The sequence below is a fragment of the Eubalaena glacialis genome, chromosome 14, assembly GCF_028564815.1.
Source record: "Eubalaena glacialis isolate mEubGla1 chromosome 14, mEubGla1.1.hap2.+ XY, whole genome shotgun sequence".
Lineage (NCBI taxonomy): Eukaryota > Metazoa > Chordata > Mammalia > Artiodactyla > Balaenidae > Eubalaena > Eubalaena glacialis.
The window spans coordinates 69,110,807-69,132,964 of NC_083729.1; positions in this window are offsets into that span (position 1 = coordinate 69,110,807).

The window sequence follows — 22,158 nt, forward strand, 5'->3', positions numbered from 1 at the left end:
TACTAAGACAGTAGCTGGAGTATTTAATAGGTTGGGATGACAGTTTGCAGAATGAGAAACTGATGTTACATTGATTTTATTTTAATCATTGATTTAAAAACCCCATCGTATAATCTTGGTACCCTTGTCAAATATCAGTTGGCTGTATATGTGTAAGTTTATTTCAAGATTACTTTGAATGATAATTGGGAAAAGGATAGTCTCTTCAACAAATGGTGCTGGGAAAACTGGATATTTACACATAAAAGAACAAAATTAGACCCTTATACCATACACCAAAATCAACTCAAAATATATTAAACACAAACATAATACCCCAAACTGTAAAATTTCTAGAAGAAAAACAGGGGGAAATCTTCATGATATTAGTTTTAGCAATGATTTCTTGAATAGGACACCAAAAGCACAAGAAACAAAGGCAAAAATAGACAAGAGAGGCTACATCAAACTAAAAAGCTTCTGCACAGCAGAAGAATCAATCAAAAGTGAAAAGGAAACCTATGGAATGGAAGGAAATATTTGTGTGTGTGTATATATATATATACACACTCACATACACATATACACAAATACACATATCACCATGCATATGAAAAGATGCTTAACTTCCTCAATCATCAGGGAAATACAATCAAACCATAATGAGATATCACCGCACACTTGTCAGGGTGGTTATTATTAAAAGAATGGAAGAAAACAAGTGTTGATGGGAATGTGGAGAAACTAGAACCATTGTGCACGGTTGATGGGAATGTAGAAAGGTGCAGCCCTTATGGAAACAGTATGGAGGGTTCTCAAAAAGTTAAAAATAGAACTACTATATGGCCCAGTAATCTCACTTCTGGATATTTATCCAAAAGAATTAAAATCAAAATCTTGAGGAGATAGGTGCACTCCTGCGTTCATTTGCAGCATTGTACACAGTAGCCAAGATCTGGAAGCCACATAAATGTCCCTTATCCAATGAATGTATAAAGAAAATGTGTTATGTGTATACAAGGAATATTCAGCCTTAAGAAAAAAGTAAATCCTGCTGCTATATGTGAGAATAAGCCTTGAAGCCGTTATACTAAGTGAAATGTCAGTCACAGAATGACAAATAACACTGTAAGATTACACTTAGATGAGATATCAAAATAGTCAAACTCCTAGAAACAGAGAGTAGAATGGTGATTGACAGGGGCTGAGGGGAGGGGAAGACAAGGAGTTGATCTACTGGCATAGAGTTTCAGTTTTGAAAGATGAAAAATTTCTAGAGATATGCTGTACAACATTGCGCCTATAGTTAAACAATATGATATTGTGCACTTAAAAAATTTGTTAAAAGAGTAGATCTCATATTAAGTGTTCTTACCACAATAACAAAATAAAACCCAACAAACAAAGGAAGAACAATGAAACCAAAAGAGAATGAAAGCTCAGCTAACATGTGTTGTAGACCTCTCAAAGATCACTGGGGAAACCTGTGTCAGCCACACAAGCAAGTTTATTTATGTTCTTTCAGACGGGGAAGAGAACTGCTAAGAACAAAGTCTCAGTGGTGTTTTGAAAAGAGAATTTGCCAACGGTTTTTATCAGCCTAGGATGGGAATTAGGTTTAGAGTTTGAATGATTTGGGTAATGATTCAGGATTAGGTGGAGCAGCAGGTTAAGGTCACTTTTAATTGTTACAGGAGCACAGAACAAGATTTTCAAGCAGTTTGTTCACTAAAACTTTTAATGTTTCACCTATTTTCTCCCAGAGCAATTTGTGGCAAAGGGAGTTAGGTCTTGCTTTTTTATAGTCTTGGTAAATTTCCGTTTTTAGTTTTCTAAGTTCAGCTCCCATTTCTCAGCCTATTTCTCAAAAGAAACAATGACAACAGACTAGTTTAGATTATTGTATCTTTAAAAAAACACATTTGCGTAATCATCTGTAGAATGATAAGTGTATGTTAAATCAATTTCATACTGTGCTTTGACAAGTTTTCATTTGGGATTATCAATGACCTCTATTCTTCTTTATTTGCCTCTTTTTGATATGAATGTTACATAATTCAGAAATTTCTTGAATTTGGCCACCTTTTTCATGGGGTTTCTTATTTTAGAGTTTTTAATTATCTTGTCTACCTTTGTATTTTTAAGTTAAAAAATAATTTGACTCTTTTAATTTGTTTACTTATTTAATTTTATTTTTTTCATTAAAAATTTTTTGTTGAAATATTTACAATGTTGTGTTAGTTTCAGGTATACAGCAAAGTGATTCAGTTATATCTATCTATCATCTATCTATCTACCTATCTACCTATCATCTATCACATACCTCTATTCATTTTTAGATTCTTTTCCATTATAGGTTACTACAAGTTATTGAGTATAGTTCCCTGTGCTATACAGTAGTTCCTTATTGGTTATTTACTCCATAAATAGTAGTGTGTATATTTTAATCCCAAACTCCTAATTTATCCCTCCTCTTCCTTGTTCCCTTTGATAACCATAAGTTTGTTTTCCATGTCTGTGAGTCTATTTCTGTTTTGTAAATAAGTTCATTTGTATCATTTTTTTAAATTCCAGTATAAGCAATATCATATGATTTTTGTCTTTCTCTGTCTGACTTATTTCACTTAGTATGACAATCTCTCGGTCCATCCATGTTGCTGCAAATGGCATTATATCGTTTTTTTGTCTTTTTTTTTTTAGGCTGAGTAATATTCCATTGTACACATGTACTACATCTTCTTTATCCAATCCTTTGTTGATGGACACTTAGGTTGCTTCCATGTCTTGGCTATTGTAAATAGTGCTGCCATGAACATTGGGGTGCATGTATCATTTCCAATTATAGTTTTCTCTGAATATATGCTCAGGAGTGGAATTGCTGGCTCATACGGTAACTCTACTTTTAGATTTTTAAGGAACATCCATACTGTTCTCCACAGTGGCTGTACCAATTTACATTCCCACCAACAGTGTGGGAGGGTTCCTTTTGCTGCACACCCTCTCCAGCATTTATTATTTGTAGACATTTTGATGATGGCCATTCTGACCAGTATGAGCTGATACCTCATTATAAGTTTTGATTTGCATTTCTCTAATAATTAGTGATGTTGGTCATCTTTTCATGTGCCTTTTGGCCATCTCTATGTCTTCTTTGGAGAAATGTCTATTTAGATCTTCTGGCCATTTTTTGATTGGGTTGTCTGGTTTTTTGATATTGAGCTGTATGAGCTGTTTGTATATTTTGGAAATTAATCCCTTGTTGGTAGCATCATTTGCAAATATTTTCTCCCATTCTGTAGTTTGTCTTTTCGTTTTGTTTATGGCTTCCTTTGCAGGGGAAAAGTTTTTAAGTTTCATTAGGTCTCATTAGTTTATTTTTGTTTTTATTTCTATTACTCTAGGAGATGAATCCAAAAAGATATTGCTGCAATTTATGTCAGAGTGTATTGCCTATATTGTCCTCTAGGAGCTTTATAGTATTCAGTCTTACATTTAGGTCTTTAATCCATTTTGAGTTTATTTTTGTGTATGGTGTTAGGGAGTCATCTAATTTCATTCTTTTACATATAGCTGTCCATTTTTCCCAGGATCAGTTATTGAGGAGACTGTCTTTTCTCCCCTACATAGTATTGCCTCCTTTTTCATAGATTAACTGACCATAGGTACATGGATTTATTTCTGGGCTTTCTATCCTTTTCCATTGATCTTTGTGTCTGTTTTTGTGCTGTGTACCATACTGTTTTGATTACTGTAGCATTGTAGTATAGTCTGAAGTCAGAGAGCCTGATTCTTCCAGCTCCGCTTTTCTTTCTCAAGATTGCTTTTGCTATTTGGGGTCTTTTGTGTCACCATACAAATCTTAAGATTTTTTGTTCTAGTTCTGTAAAAAATGTCATTGGTGATTTGATATGGATTGCATTGAATCTGTAGTTTGCCTTGAGTAGTAGAGTCATTTTTACAATATTGATTCTTCCAATCCAAGAACGTGGTATATCTTTCCATCTGTTTATGTCATCTGATTTCTTGCATTAGCATCTTATAGTTTTTGGAGTACAGGTTTTTGCCGCCTTAGATAGGTTTATTCCTAGGTATATTATTGTTTTTGATGCAATCATAAATTGGATTGTTTCCTTAATTTCTCTTTCTGATCTTTTGTTGTTAGTGTATAAGAATGCAAGAGATTTCTGTGTATTAATTTTGTATCCTGCAACTTTACTGAATTCATTGATGAGCTCTAGTAGTTCTGGTAGCATCTTTAGGGTTTTCTTGTCATCTGCAAACAGCGACAGTTTAACTTCTTCTTTTCCAGTTTCAATTCCTTTTATTTCTTCTACTTCTCTGATTGCCATGGATAGGACTTCCAAAACAATGTTGAATAAAAGTAGAGAGAGTGGACATCCTTGTCTTGTTCCTGATCTTAGAGGAAAAGTTTTCAGCTTTTCACCATTGAGTATGATGTTAACTGTAGGTTTGTCATATATGGCCTTTATCATGTTGAGGTAAGTTCCCTCTATGCCCACTTTCTGGAGAGTTTTTATCATAAATGGATGTTGAATTTTGTCAAAAGCGTTTTCTTCATCTATTGAGATGATCATATCGTTTTTAGTCTTCAATTTGTTGATGTGGTGTATCACACTGATTGATTCGCAGATACTGAAAAATCCTTGTATCCCTGGGATAAATCCCACTTGATTATGGCATATGATCCTTTTAATGTATTGTTGGATTTGGATTGCTAGTATTTTGTTGAGGATTTTTGTGTCTATGTTCACCAGTTATATTGGCCTGTAATTTTCTTTTTTTTTTTGTATCTTTGTCTGGTTTTGATATCAGGGTGATGATGGCCTCATAGAATGAGTTTGGGAGTTTTCCTTCCTCTGCAATTTTTTGGAAGAGTTTGAGAAGGATAAGTGTTAACTCTTCTCTAAATGTTTGATAGAATTCGCCTGTGAAGCCATCTGGTCCTGGAGTTTTGTTTGTTGGGAGTTTTTAAATCACAGTTTCAATTTCAGCACTTGCAATTGGTCTGTTCATATTTTCTATTTCTTCCTGGTTCAGTCTTGGGAGATTGTACCTTTCTAAGATTTTTTCCATTTCTTCTAGCATATAGTTCATTTTATTGGCATATAGTTGCATATAGTAGTCTCTTATGGTCCTTTGCATTTCTGCGATATCAGTTGTAACTTCTCCCTTTTCATTTCTAACTTAATTGATTTGAGCCCTCTCCCTTTTTTTCTTGATGAGTCTGGCTAAAGTTCATGAATTTTGTTTATCTTCTCAAAGAACCAGCTTTTAGTTTCATTGACCTTTGCTATCATTTTATTTCTCTCTATTTCATTTATTTCTCCTCTGACCTTGTGATTTCTCTTCTTCTACTAACTTGGGTTTTGTTTGTTCTTCTTTCTCTAGTTACTTTAGGTGCAAAGTTAGGTTGTTTATTTCAGATTTTTCTTGTTTCCTGAGGTAAGATTGTATTGCTATAAACTTCCCTCTAAGAACTGCTTTTGCTGCATCCCATAGGTTTTGGGTAGTGGTGCTTTCATTTTCATCCATCTCCAGGTATTTTTTGATTTCATCTTTGCTTTCTTCAGTGATCCATTGATTGTTTAGTAGCATATTTTTTAGCCTCCACATGTTTATGTTCTTTACAGTTTTTTTCTTGTAGTTGATTTTTAGTCTCATAGTGTTGTGGTCAGAAAAAATGTTTGATATGATTTCAATTTTCTTAAATTTACTGAGGCTCGCTTTATGTCCTAGCATGTAATCAATCTTAGAGAATGTTCCATGTGCACTTGAGAAGAATGTATATTGTGCTGCTTTTGGATGGAAGGCTCTATACATATCAATTAAGTCCATCTGGTCTAATGTGTCATTTAAGGCCTGTGTTTCCTTATTGATTTTCTGTCTGGATGATCTGTCCAATGATGAAAGTGAGGTGTTAAAGTCCCTCACTATTACTGTGTTACTGTTGATTTCTCCTTTTATGGCTGTTAGTATTTTCCTTTATTATTGAGGTTCTCCTATGTTGGGTGTGTAGATATTTACAATTGTTATATCTTCTTCTTGGATTGATGACTTGATCATTATGTAGTATCCTTCCTTGTCTCTTGTAACAGTCTTTATTTTAAAGTCTATTTAGTCTCAGGGACTTCCCTGTGGTCCAGTGGTTAAGACCTTGCCTTCCAATGCAGGGTGTGTGTGTTTGATCCCTGGTCAGGGGAGCTAAGATCCCACATGCTTCGTGGCCAAAAATTCAAGACACAAAAAAACAGAAACAATATCATAACAAATTCAATAAAGACTTAAAAAAATGGTCCACATCAAAAAGAAATTAAAATCTATTTAGTCTGATATGAGTATTGCTACTCCATCTTTCTTTTGATTTCCATTTGCATGGAATACCTTTCTCAATCCCTTCACTTTCAGTCTGTTTGTGTCCCTAGATCTGAAGTGGGTCACTTGTAGACAGCATATACATGGGTCTTGTTTTGGTATTCATTCAGCCTCTCTATGTCTTTTGGTTGGAGCATTTAATTCATTTATGTTTAAGGTAATTATTGATATGTATGTTCTTTTTACCATTTTTTAAATTGTTTTGGATTTGTTTTGGTAGGTGTTTTTCTTCCCTTCCTCTTTTGTTCTCTTCTCTTGTGATTTGATGACTAACTTTAGTGTTGTGTTTGGATTCCTTTTTCTTTTTTTGTTTGTATATCTATTGTAGATTTTCAGTTTGTAGTTGCCATGTGATTTTGATATAGCAGTCTACAGATAAACAAGATTGTTTTAAGTTGCTGCTCTTTTAATTTCAAATGCATTTCTAATATCCTGTATTTCTTCTCTCTTCTCAAAATTGCTGATGTTGATATCATATTTGTGTGTGGATGATTTCCTACATTTACTGTATATTTGTCTTTTCCAGTGAGCTTTTCCATTCATTATTTTCTTGTTTCTAGTTGTGGCCTTTTCTTTTCCACCTAGAGAAGTTCCTTTAGCATTTGTTGCCAAGCTGGTTTGGTGTTGCTGAATTCTTTTAGCTTTTGCTTGTCTGTAAAGGTTTTGATTTCTCTGTCAAATCTGAATGAGAGCCTTGCTTGGTAGAGTGTTCTTGTCTGCAGGTTCTTCCCTTTCATCCCTTTAAATATATCATGCCACTCCCTTCTGGCCTGCAGAGTTTCTGCTGAAAAAACTTCTGATAACCTTATGAGAATTCCCTTGTATGTTATTTGTTGCTTTTAATATTTTTTCTGTGTATTTAATTTTTGTTAGTTTGATTAGTATGTATCTTGGCATGTTTCTCCTTGTGTTTATCCTGTATGGGACTCTCTGCACTTCCTGGACTTGGGTGAATATATCCTTTCCCATGTTAGGAAAGTTTTTGACTATAATTTCGTCAAATATTTTCTCAGGCCCTTTCTCATTTTCTACTTCTGGGACCCCTATAATTCGAATGTTAGTGCATTTAATGTTGTCCCAGAGACTCTGAGACTGTCCTCATTTCTTTTCATTCTTTTTTCTTTCTTCTGTTCCATGGTAGTGATTTCCACCATTCTCTCTTCCAGATCACTTATCCATTCTTCTGCTTCAGTTATTCTCCTATTGCTTCCTTCTAGTGTATTTTTCATTTCAGTTATTGTATTATCTCTGTTTGTTCTTTAGTTCTCCTGCCCTGTTGGTTGTTTGGCCTGAGGCCTCCCAGCACTGGAGCCTACAGGCTGTTGAATTGAGCCCAGGTCTTCGTGAGAAAATGGCCACCTCCAGGAGAACTCATGCTAATGAGCACTCCTCAGAACTACTGCTGCCAGTGTCTTTGTCCCCACAGTGAGCCACAGCCGAACCCGTTCTCTGCAGGAGACCCTCCAATATTAGCAGGTAGGTCTGGCCCAGTCTCTTATGAGGTCACTGTTTCTTTCCATGGGTCCTAGTGTGCACAATACCTTGTGCACACCCTCCAAGAGAGGAGTTTCTTTTTTCCCCAGTCTTGTGGAATTCCTATGAACAAACCCCAATGGCTTTCAAAGCCAGATTCTCTGGCCACTCCTCCCATTGCCAGACCCTCATGCTGGGGAGCCTGATATGGGCTCAGAACTTTCACTCCTGTAGGAGATCTTCTATGGTATAATTATTTTCCAGTTTGTGGGTTGCCCACCTGGTGAGTATGGGATTTGATTTTATCATGATTGTGCCCCTCCTAATGTGTTGTTGTGGCTTCTTCTTTGTCTTTAAATGTAGAGTATCTTTTTTGGTAGTTTCCAGCTTTTTTTTTTTTTTGTCAATGATTGATCAGCAGTTGGTTGTGATTCTGGTGTTTCCATAAGAAAAGTTGAGCTACGTCCTTCTATTCCACCATCTTGTCCTCTTCTCTAATAATTACATATTTATATAGCTGATGGAACTCTTCTTCCTCACAAAAGATAATGTGAATATTCTCCAGTCCTACCCTCAACCAATGTTAGTGTTCTGTTGTTAACCCTGAAATATACATCAATTAAACTACCAGAATAATCACTGATCCATACTTTGATTATCAATTTTCCATTTTTCTTGCTTCTAAGGCAGGACAAGATCCAAAGCTTGCAGTTTTTTTAATCCAATGTCCTTCTTGGTGTGTGATGCTCAACCAGTCTTAGTGAGAGAAGTGTAATCTGGTTTGCAACAACTCCATGATACTGGGAATATATCTGAGTAAATTGGATGCTTGCTGTTCATTTTAAGAAAGTGTCACTGGAAAAGGTGTGTGTAGTAATCACAGAAGGTGCTCAAGAGCAGTATTCACCATGTGCTGTTTACTACAATGCATCTAACGCAAGGACAGCAAGATGAGTGAGTTGCACAAGGCAAGGCATGGGGAAAGGGGGTGAAGCTTTAATCCCTCTCTGAGAGCAATTCTCTTTCAGCATTTCCCTGTGTTCGGGCTCCCAGAAGTTCCAGATATGTATGCCCTTATTGCCATTTTGTTAATTGTTTTGGATTTGTTTTTATAGGTCTTTTTCCCCCTTTTTTCTTTTGTTCTATTTTCATGTGATTTGATGACTATGTTTAGTGTTATGTTTGAATTCCTTTTTCTTTTTTATGTGTATGTCTGTCATAGATTTTTGTTTTGCAGTTACCATGAGGTTTTTTATATAGCAGTCTATATATATATATATATATATATATATATATATATATATATATATATATATATATATATATATATATATATATATATATATATATATATATATATGGCAGTCTAATAGTTGTCAAATATACATATATATATATGATTATTTCAGGTTGCTCATCTCTTAATTTCAAATGCATTTTAAATACCTTGAATTATTACTCTCCTCCCCTCACAATTACTGGTTTTGATATCATATTTTACATCTAATTGTTTTGTGTATCTTTTAACTGCTTATTGTGTATACAGATGACTTTTACTACTTTTGTCTTTTAACTTCCCTACTAGTTTGTGTGCAGATGATTTCCTATCTTTACTGTATGTTTGCCTTTACTGGTGAGTTTTTCCATTTCATAATTTTCTTGTTTCTAGATGTGGCCTTTTCTTTTCCACCTGAAGAAGTTCCTTTAGTATTTGTTATAAAGCTGGTTTGGTGGTGCTGAATTCTTTTAGCTTTTGCTTGTCTGTAAAGCTTTTCATTTTTTTTGGCAATTGAACAAGAGCCTTGCTGCATAGAATATTCTTGGTTGTAGGTTTTTCCCTTTCATCACTTTAAAGATATTGTGCCACTTCCTTCTGGCCTGCAGAGTTTGTGCTGAAAAAAATCAGCTGATAACCTTATAGGAGTTCCCTTCTATTTTATTTGTTGCTTTTAATATTGTCCTTTTGCCTTTATATTTTTGTCATTTTTATTACAATGTGTCATGGTGTATTCCTCTGTGGGTTAATTCTGTATGGGACTCTCTGTGCCCCCTGGACTTTGTTAACTGCTTCCTTTCCCAGGTTAGGGAAATTTTCAGGCATTGTTTCTTCCAATATTTCCTCTGGACTTTTCTCTCTCTCTCTCTTCTCCTTCTTGGACCCCTATAATGCTAATGTTAGTGTGCTTAATGTTGTCCCAGAGACTTCTTAAACTGTCCTCATTTCCTTTTGTACTTTTTTCTTTTTTCTGCTCTGCAGTATTGATTTCCACTATTCTGTCTTCTGGCTCACTGATCCATTCTTCTGCTTCATTTATTCTACTATTGATTCCTTCTAGTTTTTGTTATTTTTTTTTTCCGGTTTTTGTATTCTTCTGCTCTGTTTGGTTGTTCTTTATATTTTCTAAATCTTTGTTAAATACTTCTAATTTTCCCCTCTGTGCATCCATTCTTCTCCTGAGTTCTTGGATCATCTTTACAATAGTTACTCTGAACTCTTTCTTGGGTAGGTTGCCTATCTCCACATCACTTAGTTCTTCTCAGGTTTTATTTTGTTCCTTTGTCTGAAACATATACCTCTGCTGCCTTTTTTAGGTCTAAATTTCTATTTGTGTTTTGACTTACGTGGTCAGTTAGTTACATTTCTTGACCTTGGAGAAGTGGCCCTATGTAGAAGATGTCCTATGCATCCCAGCAGTGTAACCCCCTCTCATCACTGAAGTGCCAGGGACTATTTGGTCCCAGGTTAGTGTCTGGCCTGCATTTGTGAACTTGGTCTGCAGGGTGTGGGACTGTAGTTTTCTTGCTTCTGGTGTCTGCCTCATGGTGGTTGAGGGTGGTGTTGAGTCTTTTGCAGGCTTCCTGGTGGGAGGGGTTGGTGCCTGCCTACTGGTGAGTGGAGCTGGGTCTTGGCCTTTTGGTAGGCAGGGCCATGTCTAGGGGCATGTCTAGCAGTGGCTGTGGGTTCAGGAAGTCTTTAGGCAGCCTGTCTGCTTATGGGTGGGGCTGTGTTCTCCCCGGTTAGTTGTTTGGCCTGGTGCTTCCCAGCACTGGAGCCTACAGGCTGTTGGGTGGGCCCTGTTCTTGGTGCTAATGACCCAAGCAAATTTTCTGCCTTGAGGAGATTTCATGCAGATGAATACTCCCTGATATATCCACTACCAGCTTTTATGACCCCAGAGTAAGCCACGGCTGCCCCCTGCCTTCCCAAGAGGTCCTCCAAGACCAGCAGGTATGTCTGGCCCAGACCCCAGCCTCCTATGAAGTTACCACTTTTGCTCTTGGTTCCAGTGGATATGAGATTTTGTGTGATCCCTTTAAGAGTGAAGTCTCCATTTCCCCCAGTTTTGTGGAGCCCCTGCAATTAAGCACCCCTGGCCTTTAAAGCCAAATGCTCTGGGGGCTCCTCTTCCCAATGCCAGATCTCTGGGCTGGAGAGCCTGATGTGGAGCTCAGAACTGTCACTCCTATGGGAGAGCCTCTGTAATATAATTATTCTCCAGTTCATATGTCATGCACCCAGGAGATATGGGATTTAATTATATTGTGATTGCACCCCTCCTATCATCTCGTTGTGGTTTCTTCTTTATGTCTTTAGTTGTAGAATATTTTTTTCGTAGATTCTAGTCTTTTTTATTGATGGTTGTTCATCAGTTATTTGTGATTTTGGTGTGTTTGTGAGAGAAGGTGAACTCAAAGTCCTTCCACTCAGCCATCTTGCTCTGAGTCCACCCAATCTTTTAAAATTTCTTATAAGGCAGTTGTCAATCCCTTTATTATTCACTTTACCTATTCCTGGACCTTTAAGAGATCTATGAAGAGTGTGATATTAATTCATATATTTCTCTAGTCACTTTACTGCAAACTATACCAGTTGTTTCTGTGACTTGAGAAGTGACTGCAAAGACAAACATAGCCCCTAATTTGAAGTACTGATGGCCTGCAGAAAATTAGCAGCTGAAAGAGTGTTCAGTATCTAATCTGGATAAGCCAATTAGGTAGAAAATCTTGCAAAGCAGATTAGGTTGCAATCTGAAAGTTCACAGAGACAGCTGGGCAAAGAAATATTAATGGTGTACTGAAATGTGATTTTTGGCATTCCTTTTGGTCTCAGAGCTTGGCAATGAAAACATGATCTTCTTTGGGCTTCAGAGGAGCTTATAGGAAATTCCAAAATATGAAAGGAGATGTGGTCTTTTTATTACCACTATATTATTATTGTGCATTAAGAGCTGTAATTAGTCTGAGCCAAACTATTATCTTCTATTGGAACTAATTAAACATGAGATATGTTACCAGAACAATATTGGGAGACTGAAAACTTATACAAACTAGGTCTTCTGAAATGATGAATACAAGTTATAATATTTCTGGAATAAACCAGAAAACAAGACTGAAGAGAGAATGAAATCAATCATGTGAATAGAAATCCTAATTTTCCTACATGCAGACTAGGTAAAAGATGTCATAGGCAGGGAAAAAGGAATGGGAGAGATACAAAAAGAAGAGACCATAAGACCTGGACATTGTGGTGGACCTTCAGTCATTGCTAACACCAGGATCCAGTGTGTGCCAGTTCTCCTACTTGTTGCTATCTGGTATATGTATAAGGATATATATATTTACATCACTGTGTTATTTATAATAGTGAAAAATTTGAAACAATTTTAAGGCCCCCAAATAATGAACTAAAAAATTACATTTGGCATATGCACATAACAAAATACTAAGCAGAAATTTTAAAAAGTATTTCTCTAAGGAAATATTTCTGTTTTATGTACTGGAAAATGGGCTCCAAAATCTTACATAAATTATTCCATTTATTCATCTAAATGTATTAATATGTCTCTGTATAGGAAAGTTATTTGCTGACAGCATATATAATTTAGCTCTGGTTATCTTTGAGCACTGACATAATAAAAGTTTTTTGTCTTTATTTCATTTGTTCATGGTTATATTTTTGAAGATTTTTTGCTTCAAGTATGTATTAAACCCATGATTAAAAAATATAGTAAATGCTATTTAAGAAAAGAAGAATTAAATACAAAAACTAAAATCGTAAAATAACTAGAAGGAAACATAGGTGATTTTTTTAAAAAACATCTTTACTGGAGTGTAATTGCTTTACAATGGTGTGTTAGTTTCTGCTTTATAACAAAGTGAATCATTTATACATATACATATGTTCCCATATCTCTTCCCTCTTGCATCTCCCTCCCTCCCACCCTCCCTATCCCACCCCTCTAGGTGGTCACAAAGCACCGAGATGATCTCTCTGTGCTATGTGGCTGCTTCCCTCTAGCTATTTATTTTACGTTTGGTAGTGTATATATGTCCATGCCACTCTCTCACTTTGTCCCAGCTTATCCTTCCCCCTCCCCGTATCCTCAAGTCCATTCTCTAGCACCTCCTAGAGAAATGGAAAGTAAAACAAAAATAAACAAATGGGACCTAATGAAACTTAAAAGCTTTTTCACAGCAAAGAAAACCATAAACAAGACGAAAAGACAACCCTCAGAATGGGAGAAAATATTTGCAAATGAAGCAACTGACAAAGGATTAATCTCCAAAATTTACAAGCAGCTCATGCAGCTCAATATCCAAAAAACAAACAACCCAATCCAAAAACGGGCAGAAGACCTAAATAGACATTTCTCCAAAGAAGATATACAGATTGCCAACATAGGTGAATATTTATCTCATCTCTATTTAGCAAAAAGCTTTCAACTAGTAAAAGCAGAGGAGGAATCCACAATTTTCAAAGCTCAAGCTATTTGCCATTATAAAAAATTTTATATAGCAAAATCCAATATTAACTAACTTTAAATTAAAGAAAAAAAAAAACAGAAAAACATTTGCAAATGTATAAGTAGGAATAGACTAGGTTATGCTGAAGTAAAAAACAGCCCCCAAATACTAAGAACTTAACACACAGTTTACTTTTGTTCATGTAATATGGCCAGTGTGGAGCAGTAGGAGGGTCCTACTAGTGGTAACCACTCAATCATCCAGGCTGGTGTAGGTTGTAGGTTCTTAAATGATTAATAACATTAAAAATATGTATTAATATCTAGCATTGGGAAATAGCTCAGTTCTGCTATTTGAATGCTACCTCATTGGGATTGTAGTATAAATTGCAAGTTCGATGGAGGAGAAAAGCCACCAGTGTATAACAATCTAAATACAAAATAGTGGTTATTTATTAAATATGAATGGTGTATCAATATGCCATAATAGTATACAATCACAAAAAATAAGACTTTGGAGGATTATTTAGAAATAAGGACATATAGTCCTAATGTATTGTCCAGAGTAATAAGGTGTTTACAATGCATTATATATGGAGTATATGATTCTCAGTAATCAATTTGCATAGAAATATAATCTGTATAGAAAAATGATTACAGTGAAACAAAGCATTTTGAATAGTAAATATTTATGGATTGGTGAAGCTTAGTAATTACAGGTGATTTCTATTTTCATCTTGTGTTTTTTTATATTTCAAAGATGTCACCAATGAGTAGTATTTGGAAGGAAAATGTTAGTATCCTTGAATTTATTTTCTTACTTTATGGAGAGAATCCTGGGGAAAGAGAGAAAGATGACCTGGTCAAATCCCTTTGTAAATGTGCAAAATATAGGCCTTCTGGAAAACAGACTAGTAGTGTTAATAGTAGGAAATTAATTACCTATGACACACTTTTAGCAAGAGGTACTGGCCTATCTAGAATTACTTATAATAAACTGGGAATCTATGGGTTTCTGGAGCATGAGTCACTAAAAGATAGTCACATAAGCTATGTACTTATCGAAGTATAAACAGAGATGTCTCCTGACTAAATTAGCTCTCTTTTATATAAATGCTACCTGTAACTCATTACCTAAAGACCTTGTATGTTTAATTTGGGCCAAAGCATGTCCTAATGTAGCAAGAAAGAATTGGGGGCATGGTGTTGGCAGTTTTGGACTTTTCCAAGTTCTGTATGTGCATTATGACTACTTAAATTATTGAAGTTATTATTAAGACTAAAAATGTATAAGATCTCTATAGGAGATCTTATGAATCTGAGTTGACAATGTAATTCTTTGTGTTAGTTCATATTATATTCACTGCTAGAAAAAATGTTTAAAAGAACACAAAACAGGAAACAAACTCACAGGAACATGAGATGCATGCTGGATTCAAGGAAACATAATCACTATGATGGTTTACTTACTTGGCTTTCAAACTTATAAATGGTTTTAAGGGATAAAATTGAATGCAATACCCACAAGAAGGCTCATTGATGATTCTATGATCAAATTACTATATCACTACTAACACTATTGTAATCTATAAGAATAACAGTCCATTCCAAAACTCTCTATTACATTTCAAAATCTATGGCCTTAGTCAGTTGGTTGGCTGGTGTTAGTGAAAACAGTTCTTTTCTGCCTTCAGCTGAAAGGGCTCACAGTAAATCTCTGATGAGTAAGTCAATTGAGCCAGGAGTTGGAAGATAAAATGATGTATAGGGCTCTGTGTTAAGCTGCCTGGATTGAAACCTGGTTACAGAATTAAAAAGCTATATGGCTTTGAAAAATCAGTGGGCTCTTTAAAGCCTGAGCTTACCTATTTTCAATTTAGAAATAATTATATTCTTTTCCTTATACAGAGGTTGTGAGAAGTAAAATTATATATAATTTGTATCCTCTTAAATTTGTTGAGCTTTGTTTTGTGGCCTAGTGTGTAATTTATCTGGAAGAACATTCCAAGTGCACTTGAAAAGAATGCGTATTCTGCTGTTTTGGATGGAATGTCCTGTAGATACCTATTAAGTCCAACTGATCTAAGGTGTCATTTAAGACCACTGTTGCTGTATTCATTTTCTGTCTGGATTATCCATCCATTGCTGTCAGTGGGATGTTAAAATACCCTACAATTATTGTTTTCTTGTCAGTCTATCCTTTTATGTCTTTTAGTATTTGCTTTAAATATTTAGGTGCTTCTGTATTAGGTAATATATGTTAATGAGTGTAATATCCTCTTTTTAATTTTTTTAACATCTTTATTGGAGTATAATTGCTTTACAATGGTGTGTTAGTATCTGCTTTTTAAAAAAGTGAATCAGCTATATATATACATATATCCCCATATCTCCTCCCTCTTGAGTCTCCCTCCCATCCTCCCTATCCCACCCCTATGGTGGTCAAAAAGCACTGAGCTGATCTTCCAGTGCTATGCACCTGCTCCCACTAGCTATCTATTTTACATTTGGTAGTGTATATATGTCCATGCCACTCTCTCACTTACTCCCATCTTACCCTTTCCCCTTCCTGTGTCCTCAGGTCCATTCTCTACGTCTGCCTCTTTATTCCTGTTCTGCCCCTAGGCTCTTCAACACCTTTTTTTTTTTTTTTTTTTAGAGTCCATATATATGTGTTAGCATACGGTATTTGTTTTACTCTTTGACTTACTTCACTCTGTATGACAGTCTCTAGGTCCATCCACCTCGTTACAAATAACTCAATTTCATTTCTTTTTAAGGCTGAGTAATATTCCATTGTATATATGTGCCACATCTTCTTTATCCATTCATCTGTCGATGGACACTGAGGTTGCTTCCATGTCCTGACTATTGTAAACAGAGTCGCAATGAACAATGTGGTACATGTCTCTTTTTGAATTATGTTTTTCTCAGGGTATATGCCCAGTAGTGGGATTGCTGGGTCATATGGTAGTTCTATTGTTAGTTTTTTAAGGAACTTCCATACTGTTCTCCATAGTGTCCATATCAATTTACATTCCCAACAACAGTGCAAGAGGGTACCCTTTCCACCACACGCTCTCCAGCATGTATTGTTTGTAGATTTTTTGATGATGGCTATTCTGACTGGTGTGAGGTGATACCTCATTGTAGTTTTGATTTGCATTTCTCTAATGATTAGTGATGTTGAGCAACCTTTCATGTGTTTATTGGCAATCTGTATATCTTCTCTGGAGAAATGTCTATTTCATCTTCTGCCCATTTTTGAATAGAGTTGTTTGTTTTCTTGATATTGAGCTGCATGAGCTGCTTGTAAATTTTGGAGATTAATCCTTTGTCAGTTGCTTCATTTGCAAATATTTTGTCCCATTCTGAGCATTGCCTTTTGGTCTTGTTTAAGTTTTCCTTTGCTGTGAAAAAGCTTTTAAGTTTCATTAGGTCTCATTTGTTTATTTTTGTTTTTATTTCCATTTCTCTAGGAGGTAGGTCAAAAAGGATCTTGCTGTGATTTATGTCATAGAGTGTTCTGCCTATGTTTTCCTCTAAGAGTTTTATAGTGTCTGACCTTACATTTAGGTCTTTAATCCATTTTGAGTTTATTTTTGTGTATGGTGTTAGGGAGCGCTCTAATTTCATTCTTTTACATGTAGCTGTCCACTTTCCCCAGCACCAATTATTGAAGAGGCTGTCTTTTCTCCATTGTATATTCTTGCCTCCTTTGTCAAAAATAAGGTGACCATATGTGCGTGGGTTTATCTCTGGGCTTTCTATCCTGTTGCATGGATCTATATTTCTGTTTTTGTGCCAGTACCATACTGTCTTGATTACTGTAGCTTTGTAGTATAGTCTGAAGTCAGGGAGCCTGATTCCTCCAGCTCCGTTTTTCTTTCTCAAGATTGCTATTGGTATTCAGGGTCTTTTGTGTTTCCATACAAATTGTGAAATTTTTGTTCTAGTTCTGTGAAAAATGCCAGTGGTAGTTTGATATGGATTGTATTGAATCTGTAGATTGCTTTGGGTAGTAGAGTCATTTTCACAATGTTGATTCTTCCAATCCTAGAACATGGTATATCTCTCCATCTGTTTGTATCATCTTTAATTTCTTTCATCAGTGTCTTATAGTTTTCTGCATACAGGTCTTTTTTCTCCTTAGGTAGGCTTATTCCTAATTATTTTATTCTTTTTGTTGCAATGGTAAATGGGAGTGTTTCCTTAATTTCTCTTTCAGATTTTTCATCATTAGTGTATAGGAATGCAATATAAATTTATTATTTATAATAAAATGGAGGGTTATTATCATAAATTGGTGTTGAATTTTGTCAAAAGCTTTTTCTTCAACTATTGAGATGATCATATGGTTTTTCTCCTTCAATTTGTTAATATGGTGTATCACATTAACTGATTTGCGTATAAGAATCCTTGCATTCCTGGGATAAACCCCACTTGATCATGGTGTATGATCCTTTTAATGTGCTGTTGGATTCTGTTTGCTAGTATTTTGTTGAGGATTTTTGCATCTATGTTCATCAGAGATATTGGCCTGTAGTTTTCTTTTTCTGTGACATATTTGTCTGGTTTTCGTATCAGCAGGCTGGTGGCCTCATAGAATGAGTTTGGGAGTGTTCCTCCCTCTAATGTGTTTTGGAAGAGTTTGAGAAGGATAGGTGTTAGCTCTTCTCTAAGTGTTTGATAGCATTCGCCTGTGAAGTCATCTGGTCCTGGGCTTTTGTTTGTTGGAAGATTTTTAATCACAGTCTCAATTTCAGTGCTTGTGATTGGTCTGTTTATATTTTCTATTTCTTCCTGGTTCACTCTCAGAAGGTTGAGCTTTTCTAAAAATTTGTCCATTTCTTCCAGGTTGTCCATTTTATTGGCATATAGTTGCTTGTAGTAATCTCTCATGATCCTTTGTATTTCTGCAGTGTCATTTGCTACTTCTCCTTTTTCATTTCTAATTCTATTGACTTGAGTCTTCCCCCTTTTTTTCTTGATGAATCTGGCTAATGGTTTATCAATTTTGTTTATCTTCTCAAATAACCAGCTTTTAGTTTTATTGATCTTTGCTATCATTTCCTTCATTTCTTTTTCACTTATTTCTTATCTGATATTTATGATTTGTTTCCTTCTGCTAACTTTGGGTTTTTTTGTTCTTCTTTCTCTAATTGCTTTAGGTGTAAGGTTAGGTTGTTTATTTGAGTTGTTTCTTGTTTCTTAAGGTAGAATTGTATTGCTATAAACTTCCCTCTTAGAACTGTTTTTGCTGCATCCCATAGGTTGTGGGTCATTGTGTTTTCACTGTAATTTGTTTCTAGGTATTTTTTGATTTCCCCTTTGATTTCTTCAGTGATCTCTTGGTTATTAATTGTGTATTGTTTAGCCTCCATGTGTTTGTATTTTTTACAGATTTTTTTCCTGTAATTGATATCTAGTCTCATAGCTTTGTGGTCAGAAAAGATACTTGATATGATTTCAATTTTCTTAAATTTACCAAGGCTTTATTTGTGACCCATGATATGATCTATCCTGGAGAATGTTCTCTGAGCACTTGAGAAGAAAATGTATTCTGTTGTTTTTGGATGGAATGTCCTATAAATATCAATTAAGTCCATCTTGTTTAATATATCATTTAAAGCTTGTGTTTCCTTATTTATTTTCATTTTGGATGATCTGTCCATTGGTGAAAGTGGGGTGTTAAAGTCCCCTATTATTGTGTTACTGTCGATTTCCCCTTTTATGGCTGTTAACATTTGCTTTATGTACCGTGGTGCTCCTATGTTGGGTGAATAAATATTTACACTTGTTACATCTTCTTCTTGGATTGATCCCTTGATCATTATGTAGTGTCCTTCTGTGTCTCTTGTAATAGTCTTTATTTTAAAGTCTATTTTGTCTGATATGAGAATTGCTACTCCAGCTTTCCTTTGATTTCCCTTTACATGGAATATCTTTTTCCAACCCCTCACTTTCAGTATGTGTCCCTAGGTCTGAAGTGGGTCTGTTATGGACAGCATATATACGGATCTTGGTTTTGTATCCATTCAGCCAGTTTATGTCTTTTGGTTGGAGCATTTTTTCCATTTACATTTAAGGTAGTTATTGATATGTATGTTGCTATGTAATATCCTCTTCTAGTATTGATCCCTTTATCATTATATAATGCTCTTCTTTGTCTTTTGTTATAGCCTTGTTTCAAAGTCTATTTTGTCTGATATATCACTACCCCTGCTTTGTTGTCATTTCCATTTGCATGAAATATGTTTTTCCATCCACTCACTTTCATTCTGTTTGTGTTTAGCTCTGAAGTGAGTCTCATAGGCAGCATATAGAAGCGTTTTTTTTTCCAATCACCCACCCTATGTCTTTTGATTGGAGCATTTAGTCCATTGACATTTAAAGTAATTATTGATAGGTTTGTACTTATTCCCATTTTATTACTTGTCTGACAGTTGTTTTTATATTCCTTCTCTGTTCATTCCTTCTTTTTTTTTCTTCTCTTGTGGTTTGATAATTTTCTCTAGTGGTATGCTTGTGTTCCTTTATTTTTAATTTTTTGTGTATCTATAGTAGGTTTTTGATTTGTGGTTACCATGGGGTTCATATATGTTGCCCTATAACTATATCTACTTGCTTTAACTTGGTATTCATTTAAGTTTAAATACATTTTAAATAATCTCCATTTTTTTCTTCCACTCCCCCACATTTTGTGTTTTTCATGTCGTATTTTACATTTTCATGGTTATCCCTTAACAGTTTATTGTAGTTTTAGCTGCTTTTACAATTTTTTGGTCTTCTAATCTTTGTACTGGCTTATTTAAGTTGTTGCTCCTCTATCCTTACTCTATATTTGCCTTTCTTATTGGGATTTTCCCTTTCTTATAGAGTCTTACTTCTTTTCCACTTAGAGAAGAACCTTTAATATTTCTTTTAGGGTAGGTTTAGTATTGATGAACTCTTTTAGTTTTTGCTTGTCTGAAAAGTTCTTTATCTCTCCTTCTATTCTAAATGGTAATATTGTCAGGTAGAGTATCCTAGGTTGCAGGTTTTTCCCTTTCCACCCTTTGAATATATTATGTGACTCCTTCTGGCCCACAAAGTTTCTGCAGGCAAGTCAGCCTTATGGGAGGTCCCTTGTGTATGACTCTCTGTTTTTCTGTTGCTGCCTTTGGAATTCTCTCTTTATCTTTAAATTTTTCCATTTTAATTATGATATGCCTTGGTTTGAGTCCTTTTGTGCTCATCTTGGTTGTGACCCACTGTGATTCCTGTGCCTGAATATCTGTTTACTTCTTTAGGTTTGGGAATTTTTCATCCATAATCATCTCAAATACATTTTGACCCCCTTCTCTCTTGCTTTTCCTTCTGGCACCCATATAATATGAATGTTAGAATGCTTAATGTTATCCCAGAAATCTCTAAAGTTGCTTTTATTTTTAAAAATTTGTTGTTCTTTTTGCTGTTCTGATTGGATGAGTTCTATTATTTCTATCTACCAGATCACTTGTGCATTCCTCTGTATCACTTAGTCTGCTATTCATTCCTTATAGTGTGTGTTTAAATTTCAGCTATTGAATTCCCCATTTCTGACTGGGTCTTTTAAAAATATTTTCTTGTTCCTTGTTAAAATGTTCACTGTGTACATCAATTCTTTTCTCTAATTTAGTTAATATTTTTATTACCAATGCTTTGAATTCTTTGTCTAGTAAATTGTTTATTTCTGTTTTATTGTTTATTTTTTTAGGGGTTCTCTCTTGTTCTTTCAATTGAGAGTAGTTCCTCTGCTTTTTCATTTTGCTTAACTCTCTCTGCCTCTGTGAATTTATGTGAAACAGTTACCTATTGTGGTCTCAAAGGGGTGTTCATATGTGGGAACATCCCTGTAGTCTGCTACATGTGCCCAATGTCTTTAAGGGAGAGCTAGGTTTGATGTGGACACAAGACATGTCTTTCTTCAGGGTGTGATGGCAGCAGTTGGTAAGGGGTGGGGCTGGAGATGGAAGGGCTAGAACTGGCATCAAGTGTGAGTGGGACTTCCCTTCAGCTTGCGACCATTACCACTCTATCAGGGGTGTGGGGTCTGATTCCAATTTGCTGGAACAGAAGCCCTGAGGGTCAGGTTGACCTGGCACCATTCCCTTTAAGTGTGTGTTTTTTACCTTTCCTTGCACCAGGACTCTTGCCCAAAAGAAGGGAGTGCTGAAGCAAGTGAGGTCTGTATGCTGATAGAGGTTTGATGTGCTGCCTGTGTAGATGCCCATGGCTCTGCTTAGATGCAGACTTTGGAGCAAGTCCTATTTGTCCCTCACAGTGATCACTGCCCCTAGGCTCTGCCACACCTACCCGGTTGTGGAACAACTCTGCAGGGCTGGAAGGGTCCATGTGGACTCTCAGCAGGTAATGGAGGGTGAGTGGCTACCATCAGAGATTGGGCTGCTTGAGTAAGCACAATGGCCACTGCACCCTGCCCAGGCTCTGCCCTGGGACCAGGTCTTCTGTGCATCCCATGGTCTTTTCCTGGTTGTGGCTGCCCCAGATCCAGTGCCACATTGTGATGTGTAGTCAGTGGGGCTGG